This window comes from Thermobia domestica, chromosome 7, assembly GCF_964235325.1.
Source record: "Thermobia domestica chromosome 7, izTheDome1.hap1.1, whole genome shotgun sequence".
Classification (NCBI taxonomy): domain Eukaryota; kingdom Metazoa; phylum Arthropoda; class Insecta; order Zygentoma; family Lepismatidae; genus Thermobia; species Thermobia domestica.
Window position 1 is genome coordinate 292,053,779 of NC_137460.1, and position 13,538 is coordinate 292,067,316.

The window sequence follows — 13,538 nt, forward strand, 5'->3', positions numbered from 1 at the left end:
GCTTCTATTGTAATTACATTTTGCTTGTATTGCTTTTGTATTAATTTTCTTTGTATTTATATAACCTCTAGAAGACTGGGATAGGTACTTTTACTACTGTTACTGTGATGTACAAAGAATCGACGCAGGACTGGGAAAAGACAAAGCAGATTGATGGAAGAAAAATATACCTAACGATTGAAACAAAACTTAACTAATACGACAGACCTTAGCTTTTAATGTATGTATCGTATATAGATATATGATATACTACTAGAAACAATATTGTCCACTAACATATAAAGAGTGAAGAAGTGAATATGTAGACCAGAATTCGAACCTGGGACCTCCAGCATACCGTGCCGATGAGTTAACCACTACGCTACCCCGTCCGCTTTCCGGAACAGCCACACATTCTTTCATTCCTGAAAAACATATGCCTAACGATTAAAAAAAAAATATATTTTATGTTTACTTGATTATAGCTTAACTAATACATTATTATTATTATTATTATTATTATTATTATTATTATTATTATTATTATTAGGACGTTAGATTTAAATATATATGTATAGATAGATAGAAAATTAGATATTTGATATATTACTAAAAAGAATATCGTCTACTCTCTGAAGGAGAAAAAAATAAATAAAATAAACACAAATTACTATAATAAAGGAAAAAATAGAGCTTCTTGGCTTATATTTACAATAAAAGTATTGTGAAAATATAAATTTTTATTTATAATTCACTTCTAATGTTACCTCGTTAAAAGATGAACAATGTGCACTTTACATTAACATTTACATCTGTTTTACTTTCTGATAATGACTGTTTATTTTAAGTGTGCTTTAAACATAAGCAAACTATAAAATGACTGAAGCACTCATTATACAAAACCGATGAATGATTTACAGAAATCAGTAAATCAGTGAACGCTGCACGAATCCCTGTATAAGTGTTGAGTGGACAGATAGTACGGTATATCCCAGTAACCAGGCCTTTTTAGATGCTGCAATATAATGTTTGATTCCAAGTGCAATTTCATCAGGAAAAACTGCAACTCTTTACAGCAAAGCGGAGCAAAACCATTATATGTACAATTTCATAATGAAAACGATATAAACGATGCATATAATATCTACATGTTTTTATTATTATTATTATTATTATTACTACGAAATGAATAAAATAAAACTGTAATGTAATTTATCCTTCTTATGTTGGGCCTTGTGTTCAGTATTCAATCTTTAAAAACTGGCAACTTTACTTCAAATTCAAAATCAGCGATAAGCGCAGAGGAGAATACTAGAACTAGAAAAATAGGTTCTACTAACTAATGAATCAAAATCCAGCTGGGAAATACATTTATAACTTAGAAAAGCTAGCAAAAGTACTAAAACTATATATATAAAAAGTATGGTAAGAAACTTTTTAAACAAACTTCGGGAGCTGATTCCCGACACCGAAACCAACAACAAAGTCCTTTGGAACTTTGGTCAGTGAGGGATAGTTTCGACGATATAAGGTGTCGAAATCGTGGGAAAATGAACTTCAGAGAACTGTAATTAAAAAACAACGCAATGTGGAGAGTGCGATTTAGAACATGACACTCGAAGTCATACCTGTTCGATTAAAAATTGTATGTTTCAAACCTCCACAACATGTGTGCGAGGTATTCCTAAAAGGAACGTGGGGGTTACTTGCCAGATTATTGGGAATCCCTAAGTTCCTTTGGGGAATCCGTCGCATACATCTTGCGGGGGTTTGAAACATACATTTTTTAATCGAGTAGGTATAATTTCGAGTGTCATGTTCTAAACCGCACTCTCTACGTTACGTTGTTTTTGAATTACAGCCCTCGTAAGTTCATTTTCCCACACTTTCGTCACCTTACATTACCGAAACTCTCTCCCACTGACCAAAGTTCTACAGGACTCTTTTGCTGGTTCCAATGTCGGGAATCAGCTCCTCGCTTCAAATAGTTTCTTACAATCTTGGATACATATACAGAAGGTTTTTCGCTGCATAACCCAGCATTTTCGATTCGCTGCTGCCACCTGGCGTATCATCCTGGAACTATTGTTTTGCTGGCAGAAGTAGTGTTGTGTCTGAAGTTGTAGGTGTGTGAGTGTTACCAAATAGGGCCGAAAATCAATCGGTATTGGGAGGGTTTACGTACTGGCTCTTTTCCATGCTAAGTTTTCATACGTACGAATTGTGAAACTGTGTCGGGAGAATGGGTTAACACTCAGGGTGGCTACTGCGAAAGCTATGTGGCCCGCTACACACAAGAGGCTCTCGTTGCGAAACAATCACCCACGGGCAGTAACTTTGTTCGTCAGTGTCCGGGAAGTTTCCCTCGTGACTTTAGAGTTGTTACGGGATTCGGATATGAGGGCAAGTTGCTGATACGCAATGTGGACAAAAACGTGAAGCTGAATGCAAGATACTTCCAAGACTCCATTATGACATCTATGTATCGGAGAGACATCCCACAATTGTATGGAATGGACGCGAACAAGGTGATGATTCATATAGACAAGGCTTCGAATCATACCGCCAGATCACTATGTTTTTATCAGGAAATGGCAGAGGAATTAGGAATTCGTGTGATTCTGTTTGAAGATATTCCTCTGAAAAGCCCAGATTAAAATCCAACGGATTTATACGCATTTGGTCTGCTGAAAAGTTTTCAACATCGCCGTCAACGCACCCTACATGGTCTATGAAAACCGTGCAGGCAGGAGTGGGACAGAATTCTCATGCCTGTCTGCGCTGAAGTTTGCTGTAATGGAAACTTCGATTAGCGTTGCCATTAAAATATATGAAATATCTAAGCAGGGTCACACGAGAGATACAGATATGATATCCGCTCTACCCAATGGATAAAATTCTTGTTGATTATGGAATTCAACTCAAAATAACCGTTCAAAGTTACAATGACAGACAGACAAAGAGGGGGGGAGGCCTATAGTGTGCTGAGATATATATAAGTTAAGTCCGTGGGAAAATCAGTACTTTCCCGTGCAATACTGAACAATTAAGACTAATGACATACCAAGTAGTGGACTTTCTCAACAGGAAACGAGGAGATTTTAAAGATAAGTTAATGATACCAATATTCTATGGATTTATTATAATTCAGAAGCAATTGATAAGCGATTGTATTGTAAGATTGATAATAATGTTCAATATTAACATTGTTACACTTGGCATTTATTAGGAAAGCCTTATGGAACTGATACTAATTTCGATATTAAATTATAAAGTGTAATATGGGATTTTAGTACTCATTTCTCCACAAGTTATATATTAGCTGTCTGACCTCAAAACTTCAAGGCATTCGAGACAAGGTTATGCCGCTGTATGTGAGTGGACAACTGTCTGGCCTAAAGCCAGCAAAAGATTTAAGTTGGCCAGCCCAGGATTTAAACTGAAACAGTGTGCTCAGAACATAGTAAGCCTCTCCACCTATACATTTTTTAAACCGCAGTTGGGTACTTCTTTATGGCTCCCTAACTGGCTCACAACAATTGATAAACACTGAGAAATGTGTATCCCCCCCACTAAGGATTAAACGGGGACCACTGGTATTCAACATATCAAAAGATATAAGCAGTCAATACATACATTCTTTTCGCTGTGAGTCCTATGCATTTTTAGCACTAGGAAAAGAAGAAAATAGAATTTTTATGTTCTAATAAAAATAAAACAAGAGAGAAATCAGAAAATTCTTATTGACACATACTGATTTTCTTTTATTTTCGTTGGCAGGGAATGGTTTGTTGTCTTTGAAGTTCTTCCAGCTCGTCTCGTGGTCAGAATGCGCGCCTTTGCTGCACGTGGTCCCAGGTTCGACTCCGGTTAGAAAGCCATGGAATTAAAAGTATTCGGATTCCATCTGAAATTGTAGGCCCACTTCTCATAAACCTCGATGATGAAAAGCACTTTACACTCCAATCAAACGCAACCAAATTGCCTATGTTGCATCAGTTTGCGCACAATGTTAACGATTGCTGAAAAGCAAAGACATTTCGTCTGCTTTCCGGAATATTTTTGCTGTAGCGCGAGCATCTATTCCTGTCACTCCGACATAGGTTTCTCGTCTCCCTCTACCGTTACTTAATACCCAATACCGGTACTGAACAATCTCGCCATCCTCTAACAAATTACAGCTGAAATCACAATGAGTTCTGATGACATAATCATAACTTGTTGTGACAGTTATCAACTGAAAGACTAAGTGATGGTGCTGGTACGTAAGAGCAAAATATAAGAAGTTACTTTGCTTTTCATCCACAAGTATTAAATAAATCATTTAGTTAATCCATGCATACAGCTTACACCTTTTTCCCTTAAGTTACATATATTTTTTCATGTACTTCACAATGTCTAGGGTGCGAGCCAGGGTTGGCAAAAAACATTGTTTTTTATTGAAAAAACAAAAAAAAACTTTTTTGTTTAAAGCTTTTTTTTTAACCAGGTTTCCTCGGTTTAAATAATTTGTTCTATGTATTTATATTACATATGAACGGAAATAAGTTTGTTTCGCCGTGGTGTTATTATGCAACAACTGGGTTATGCCGGAAGGGGTCACATAAGCTTAAAGCGGAATCCAAACCACTTCTTGGCTTACATCCGAGAGAAATTGTCCTCCATTTGAACTCGAAACCGGTACTAATTGGCCACAAATGTGATACGTCTACCGACTCACTCACGAAGGACTCCTGATAAAAATACGTTGTACTGATCTTTACATACTTGTTAATATAATTGTCAAGTGTCATTTCAAAAGGACAAAAAGATAAACAATTGCACAAGTGAAACCATTATACAGAATTGCATATGGACAGTTTCTAAGTACTGCAGAGCACACAAGAACAAATTTAGTCCAAGTTAGTTCACTACGACTTTTATTAGGGCAAGGTAAAGAAATACAATGATTTAATTCCATATCTGTAAGAAAAGTGAATAAAGATATGATTATAAAGAAACCGCTATAAAGATTTAAAAAGAAACAAATCTCAGGGCGTAGATGAAATTCCGGCTGAGTTAATTTTAGCTGGAGGCGAAAAATTGTGGAACAAGATACACAAATATATTCCCCTTAACTGGAACAAGGAAGAATTGCCACAAGAGTGGAAAGAATCAATCATTGTTCCAATTCACAAGAAAGGCGACAAAACTGACTGTAATAATTATCGAGGCATTCTCTTCTGTCAACATCCTATAAAATCCTTTCAAATATTCTATTAGCAAGATTGACCACATACGCACATGAAATTATTGGAAATTATCAGTGAGGATTTAGACGAAATATCAACTATCGACCAAATATTTACCATTCGCCAAATCCTTGAAAAAAAGTGGGAATACAATACCCCGGTACATCAACTATTTATTGATTTTAGAAAGGCGTACGACTCGGTTAGAAAAGAAACATTATACCGAGAAAGCTTTGGAATACCGAGAAAGCAAATTAGATTAATTAAGATATGTTTAAATGAATGCCAAAGTAAAGTTCGGGTAGGAAAATTTTTGTTCACGAGCTTTCACGTCGAAAATGGTCTGAAACAAGGAGATGCGTTGTCGCCATTATTATTTAACTTTCTTCTGGAATACGCCATAAGGAAAATCAAAGATAGCAACCAGGGCCTACAGTTGAACGGTATTCACCAGGTTATGGCATATGCTGATGATGTAAATTTAATATGAGATGATAGGAGAACGAAATGCAGAGATCTTATTAAACGCTTGCAGGGACATGGGTTTAGAAGTAAATGCAGAGAAAACTAAATACATGGAAGTGCGTCGGGACCGGAATACAGCAAATTATGGATGTGTTAAAACATTAATTAATACTTTTGATAAAGTGGATAGTTTCAAATACCTAGGATCAATATTAACAGAGAAAAATCATATTCACGAAGAAATTAAATGTCTAAAAGCAGGGAATTAGTGTTACTATTCGGTTCAAAATCTCTTGTCGTAGTGAATTCTCTCGAGGAATCTGAAGCTTAAAATATACAAAACGATAAACATGCCTGTTGTTCTGTATGGTTGCAAAACATGGTCGCTTACTCTGAGGGAAGAACATAGACTGAAAGTATCTGAGAACAAGATCCTGAGACGAATAGTCGGACACAAGAGGAATGGGAATGGGGAATTGCGGAAACTTCATAACGAGAAACTACATAATTTATACGGTTTACCGAATACTGTTAGGGTCGTCAAGTCTAGGAGGCTTAGGTGGGCAGGTCATGTACCTAGAATGGAAGAAAGTAGAAACGCTTTCAAAGTCTTGACTGGAAGACCAATCGGAAAACGACCATTAGGAAGACCCAGACGCAGATGGGAGAACAATATTAAGATGGATCTCGCAGAGATTGGAATACAAAGTAGAAACTGGATGCAGTTAGTTAAAGATAGAAGTCACTGGAGAGCTTTTGTGAACGCGGCATTGAACCTCCGGGTTCCATAGGCCATAGAGTTAGTTAGTTATTATTTGAGTCCACTTTGGCTCTCACCCATTTACATATATAGATACCAAAGATACTTCTGATTTCACTAAATGCCTGTCATGGGGTTTGTATGACCCCCCCCCCCACCACCACCACAAAAAAGTACAGTATTTCAATGAATTTTATCAATAGTAAACATTATTAAGACGAAACAACATTTAGAATTGTCCTTTATTTGCCTAACAATAATAACAAATTACAAAAAAAAAAAAAAAAAATCTCAAAAGAAAAATTCACAAACTTAAAAAAAAAAAAAAAGAAAAAGAACGATGCTTTCGTTGTATATTCTCTTTGAGTAATGAATGGAGAATTTAGGTCTGACTATGTGATAACCCAGAAATGAGTGTTCCTCAGGATTTTACGAACACTTACACTTTTACGAACATTTTTCGTTTTTTGGTTGAAACCAGTTTCTTTTTTGAAGAAAGAAAAAAAAAAGCTAATTTAAACCAGCCAAGCCCGTTGCGAGCATACAAATAATAACTGAAGTCATACAACATAAATAAATAAATAGGCAGCGTGTACATTTTATTCTATGAGAACATGAAATCAAAAACTTAAAGTCTTAACTTTCTTCAGTAGACTGATATCGCTTGATAAGCTACTTACTATTCTTTTGCACTTACAATTTTGACTTGTTTATCTTCATTAGAATAACTCAGAGCAGCGGTAACCTGCCTGCTTGCTTGTGCCAAATCTTTAAGTAGTGACTCGCGCCTCGCCCTTTTTTTCCCCTGGTTGTAACCGTCTTCTCTTAAAATTTTGATTTCAGTCCACGGTTTCGATAACATGTAGAGATGTGCTTTTCCTTCGATCCGAAATATTGTTAATATGCCTTAGCTAGCGCGCAAAATTTCAGAATCAGACGCATTCGCCAATCCAAAAATAATGGTCGCCAGTACCTCCCACTTAATAATTATGATAGGTCCTCCCGCCCCCGGCCTTTGGTTTGGCAAAGAAAGACTTCACATTATGTATTTTCTCTCATTCAGTTACATGACAACTACTTTCTTGCGAAACAGAAACTGCGCAGACCTGTGATTTTGCACAGAAACCGTTTCTACTAAACACTGGGCGCCAGTGTAAGTTTCTAGTCGCCATTGGCGATCTGGCGATCGGAAGTTTTGCGCCCTGCCTTAGCAATATATTCTGTAATTAATATATTTTCTTATGGAAGAAGCAACTACCATTTGTTCCACTCTCAGTGTTGCTAACTTAAAATTATTATTCATTTTTTCTTGAAAAATCGTTGTTAAATAGTTGTCATTTGAGAAAGATTAGCTGGAATGTTTATTATACCAAAAACAGAATAAGGAAAAAAGTACAGTAGAAATTAAAATGGATAACAACTATTTCACTGATTCATTACGACCTAGTTTAGTGTATAAATTCAATTTTTCACGTAATTAAGTTCAAAGATTATCTTTTAAAAATGCGATTAGATTCAATGGATATCTAAGAAATGCGAAAACTGAATGCCCAGTGTTATAATTGTCAAAACATCCGAAGGAATCTTAAAGATTAAATAATTTTATTCTGTTGGATAGGATACTTCAAAATTTTCTGCTCTTTTCCGCCTGGCTGTGTAAAAATAAAAGGAATGTATTAAAAGCATGTAGATTTTTTTTTTCATTCTTATGTGGAACCAAAACGGTTTTTTATAATTTGATGAGTGAGCTGTTGATAAACTTTTCAGTCTCATGACTGATACTCGGTATGTGGAGTCACATTTTCTGTTGTATATAAATGAAAAGATAAGTCGCGAGGATTCGAATTATAATTTATGGATATTTTTATCACATGTGTCAAACGAAATAAATGAATAAATCTTCTATTCAATAAATAAGTAAAGTAAGTAAAAATGAACAATTGCTTGTTCCGAATATTATTTCGCCTCTCATGGAAAAGTACGACGCACTAAACACGCTAGAGGGGCCAAGGAGGCTGGTGCCATCTCTCCCTAACAGTTTGTCAGACGTGTTGTATTTAATAAAAGCATTAATATTTCCTGTGGTATTACTTGAGCAGACGGTTTTACTAAATTGTTGACACATTTCTTACATTTTCAAATTAGGCTGGAACCTTGTATTCCTTTAGCAGAGCATGCACTAAATGAAGAACCCCATTCCTACTTGCAGATAGACTTCAGGAGGGGTCAAGGGTGGATGTATTGTACAAAGACTACAGTGCATAAAAGACGAACCAACTTGTACTAGGAGGTCACTAAAAAAGCACGAATGCTATATAACCGAGTCAGGTCACGAGCGCAGCAGGGAAGCTTCGAGCGCTAGCGAGGTGGTGCGTCAGCGACGGCGGGCATACGCATAAACGAGGATAGTGAAAGAGCACACTCACACATACAATACTTTTCCTACCATTCAAAATTTATTTCAATATGCTGTGCAGTGATACAAATTAATTATAGTCACACTCTCAAAAATGAAAAATGTTGGCATTAGTGCTGCATCACCGGACCAATTTGAAAATTAAAAAAAAAAAGAAGAAGAAGAAGAAGAAGAAGTAAGAAAATGTACTGCATTCGGTTATATTTGGTTGGATTACATTAAGTTACGTTACATTACATTACATTATGTTACATTAAGCGTGCAGTTTTGGTAGAACTGTCTGCTCGAGTGAAAAAGTTGCCCCTTTAAGAAATTACAACTGGCGAAGTCACTTCTACAAGGAGCTCAATCTTTTGAATGGAAACGGTGAGTAGAGGTATACATGTTTTTCGATCTGCCAGTGGGCTAACTTGTAGGTATATGGTTCAGATTAAGCGTCCTCGGTTCTGGAGACCCGGGCTTGATTCCCGGCAGGAGCTCATATGGCTCAGATCACATGTTAAGCTGTAGGTTCATTTCTCATAGAGCCTGACTTCTGAAAGAGACGCTGAACTCTAATCCATCCCAACAACCATAAATCTGCGAGAAGGGTCACTAAGGCAGCGAAACACAGCAAGAGGGGCTCTTATTCTAACATTTTATGTTGGTTCGCAGCTAGCAGAAACGTTAGCAGCCATCACTTGATCAGACAGTTCTATCAAATTTTGACAGATTTCTTACATTTTCAAGTTAGGTTAGATTAAGTTAACCTCCATTCCTATCGTACGAAGCGAAAATTCCCACCGCCTATTTTTACCCAAATTGCACTCTTGTATTCTGCTGCCTTCCGCTTCAGTAACTCGATACACATACATTACTTTCACAACGATTTAAAATTCATTTCAATATGCCGTACAATGATTGTTAAAAAAGAAAGAAAAAAAAAAAAAAAACTTTCTCATTCCTTCACGAAAAGTTTAACATTATACCTATAAATTTTCTATTTGGTAAAACCGTCTGCTCGGGTGAACCCCGTTAGGAATAGCCATTATCAAGTCTAGTTGTGGCAATCTGTAGCTGTTAGGCCATTAACATAACCTCTGATATACAAAAGAGGTTATGCCCGGTAACGATTACTGTAATTTACAATGGCAGGATAAAATGTACATATGGTTCTTACTTTCTTCCTGTTGGTGCGTGTCTACGTTTATATATAAGTTCAAACATACAAGATGATGAAAATGGCTCCTAGTTCTCCCATCACAAACCCTGCTATATCATTTATAATCTACTCGTTTCCCCTCTATAGTTCGTTTCTTCATTTGTTATCACAATTTAATATATAAGCAATTCGGTGCAGTTTTACTGTATGGGTGCACAGATTGCAAATGTAAGGAAAAATTTCGCAAGTCTTTAATTTGCCAATTTTATGTTGAGAATAGAACCCAATCAACCCCTGCGGGGCTTCTAATCCGTTCCTGCTACTAATACTTTGGATCCGTATAGTAAAACGGCACGAACATTATCACTTAACCCTTTGGGGATCCCATGGTACAATTTGTACCATACGGGGTGTTTCATGGTACATTGCGTTATAACTCTCCTATTTGAGCTTTTTCGTCCGTTTTTTTTTTTTTTTTTCTTCTGTTTTTCAGGTCCAGAGGCATTGCAGAAGACATTACGGATGGTTTCACACCTTCTTGTGTCGAGACATAGGAGGTGATGACGTCATAAGTCTAAAATTTATATTTTCGTGTAATACTTTTTTTTGGGGGGGGGGGTTATGTAAAGTATTTTTGGCGGGCTTATTTTTGCACGTAGAAGATTGAAATTTTTCACAAACATGCAGTTCACCAAGTAGTATTTACAAGATTTTTTTTTCAGATTTCTGCGTTAAAACAGGGGGGGATTCAGAGGGTCAAAAAGTTAAAAAAAAGGGATATTTTTACCCAAAAATCCCGTTTTCCGTCATTTTCCCGCCTTAGATACATGATGGAGACAAGTGAATGGTACCGCCTGAAAGGCAGTTCTATTCTGAAGAGAATGATGTGCGACACATGGCCCTAGGGTAATTAGGGAAGTATCAGGGAATTTTTATCAAAATATACTTTTGTATAGGGGAATTTTGGACATTTTCGGTACTATTTTTGTGCTGGCTTATTTCTGCACCTAGAAGATTGAAATTGTGCACAAACATTCAGTCCACCGAGTAGTATTTACCAGATTTTGTTTTTCAGATTTCTGCGTTAAAACAGGGGGGTTCAGAGTTGCTAAACGTTGTAAAAGGGAAATTTTTACCAAAAAATCCCTTTCACGGGGTTTTCCCGCCTTAGATACATAATGGAGACAAGAATGGTACCGCCTGAAATGCAGTTCTATTCTGAAGAGAATTATGGGCGAAACATGACCCTAGGGTAATTAGGGATGTCTCAGGGAATGTTTAAAAATTTCCCTCTGTATACGGGAATATGGGACATTGTCGGTATATATAAATTTTTTTTTTTTTTGGCGGGCTTACTTTTGCACCTGGAAAATTGGAATTGTGCATAAACATTCAGCCCACCGAGTAGTATTTACCAGATTTTTTTCAGATCTCTGCGTTAAAACAGGGGGGGGGGGTCCAGGGAGGCTAAAATTTGAAAAAAGGATATTTAGACCCAAAAAGTCCAGTTTTTCATTTTCCCGCCTTAGATACATGATGGAGACACGTGAGTCATACCGCTTGAAAGGCAGTTCTATTCTGAAAAGAATAATGGGCGAAACATGACCCTAGGGTAATTAGGGATGTCTCAGGAAATTTTTTACCTGAGATCATGGTGTTTTAGGGTAATTTGGGGCATGGTGGGAATTCCTGATAAAATTTCTCCCGCCCTTGGTATTCAAAATAGAAACTTGAAATTTGACACACACATTCAGTATACCAAGTACTATTTATCAGATTTTTTTTTATGGCTACGTTCACACAGGGTCGCTCCAGGGGGCGCAAAGTGCGAGAAAAAAATTTTTCCTCCGAAATTTTCCCTTTGACATCATTTTTCCCGCTCCTGGTATATGGTATAAGCATGCAAGTGGTATCATTTGAAAGCCAGCTCTATTCTGAAGAGAATGAGGTATGAACCATGATCCTAGGATAAATAGTGACGATGGAGTAGCTGCTTGACTGAAAGTCTAAAAAATAGCTCAAAAACCCCGGACCTCTTAAGGGTTAATTAGTTGGGAACATTTCTACGCTGTAAATTGCTGTGTTTACAAAGGATGTAAATGTTCGTCGGAAAAAAATATCAGCATTAGTCCCTTTTTTTTTTTTTTTTTTTTTTTTTTGCCGAAGCCCTTCTAAAGTGAATCTGCATTGAGGAGTATATACTCATGAAACGATTGTTTAAGCTACAAACAATCTATTTAGTGATAAAAAGTATATGTTCCATGAACTACTGGATAAATCTATATAATAAATCTGCACCGCATGAAGAACAGATTTTTATATAATGTATGTGTTTACACAATTATGTATTTGCATCTCTATTGTAAATTTGTATGCATATTGCACTTATCAATATTTCCTTCCTTTCACTCCATTCCTTATACCTGTAATTACCTTCAATATACGTTTTCACAAATTACTACAAATTAAAATAAACATCACACCCACTCCATAAACATAAACATTACATCACAAGAGTTGGAAACTTTTCAAATCGCAAGTGTCATACGGAAGGATCAAAAATAATGATTTTTTTTTTTTTTTTTTTTTTGCATTGCGTTGCTAAGCACTGAATTTTGCAAAAGACTACGATATAAACCCACTTGATCTCTTATAACAAATAGGGGCAATCATGTATAAATTAGAATAGTGCAACAAACCCTTCACATCGTATTCATTCATTTGAACTGAACTATAGCTCTTGCAATGATTTGATACTGGTAATATTAAACTTCTAAACATAAAATACTGGTTTCCTACATTATACAGGAATGTTTCGACATGGGGAATTATTACATTATCCCAGATAATTCTCCTTCATACACACTCACACATTTTAACAGTAAAATTACTATTTGTTTTACGGGTTATTCTTAACCAGTACCAAAACAAAGATAGATTTGTGAAGAAAGTCTGATGCAGATATGGGCGATAAGTCCAGTAGCTGAAAAATATTATCATTGCTTCGTTTGGTCTTCTGTCATTTTACCTTTTTCTTTAAATAGTCTTCGATGCCAAAGCATAAATAACATCAAAAAGCAGTCATTGCCTCGTGATACACAGAATTTTAGGAAACAGTTCGATTTTTTTCTTTTTGAGTGTGGCTCTGACATCAGCACGCCATTTGAAGAATCAGATTTTTTTTTTTTTAAAAAAAGCTTAGTATAGGGAACGATTTTATACCTAAGCAGCATTTTACTTTTTTAACGTCACCTAACCTAACTCGCATTTAATGTAAAGGGGACAAACTACTTAGTGAAAATTCGATGGGAATGCTGCAAAATCAATTGACCTGTTTTCTAAATTATTTAATACAATCTATTAAATTACAAATGCCTGTAGAAAGTTACGAAAAATATGCTAATATTATAGCTATTCATGCGCAAGTCTGAACTAAATTAGTACGCAGTTACAGTCTCTTGTTTTGGACTCCCATCTATTAACAAGAATATAAAACATTCAATACCTCTATGATCGTGTAAAAGGTGTTTCAAAACTGTTTGAGAC

General features: G+C 36.1%; 1 protein-coding gene across 3 annotated transcripts in view; it reads right to left on the reverse strand.

The window, feature by feature from the left end:
* LOC145691045 (uncharacterized) overlaps window positions 1-12,553 on the reverse strand; it is a 64,233-nt gene extending 51,680 nt beyond the window's left edge. The window contains exons 1-2 of one of the 3 annotated variants that reach the window (XM_081766657.1): window positions 12,426-12,553; window positions 320-404 (exon numbers count right to left, since the gene is read on the reverse strand). The gene's annotated coding sequence lies outside the window, so the exon portion shown is untranslated. Of the gene's footprint in view, window positions 1-276; window positions 405-12,425 lie in introns of all 3 variants that reach the window. The other 2 variants (XM_081766656.1, XM_081766658.1) reach the window with 2 other exon arrangements.
* Between the last annotated feature and the right edge of the window lie 985 nt (window positions 12,554-13,538).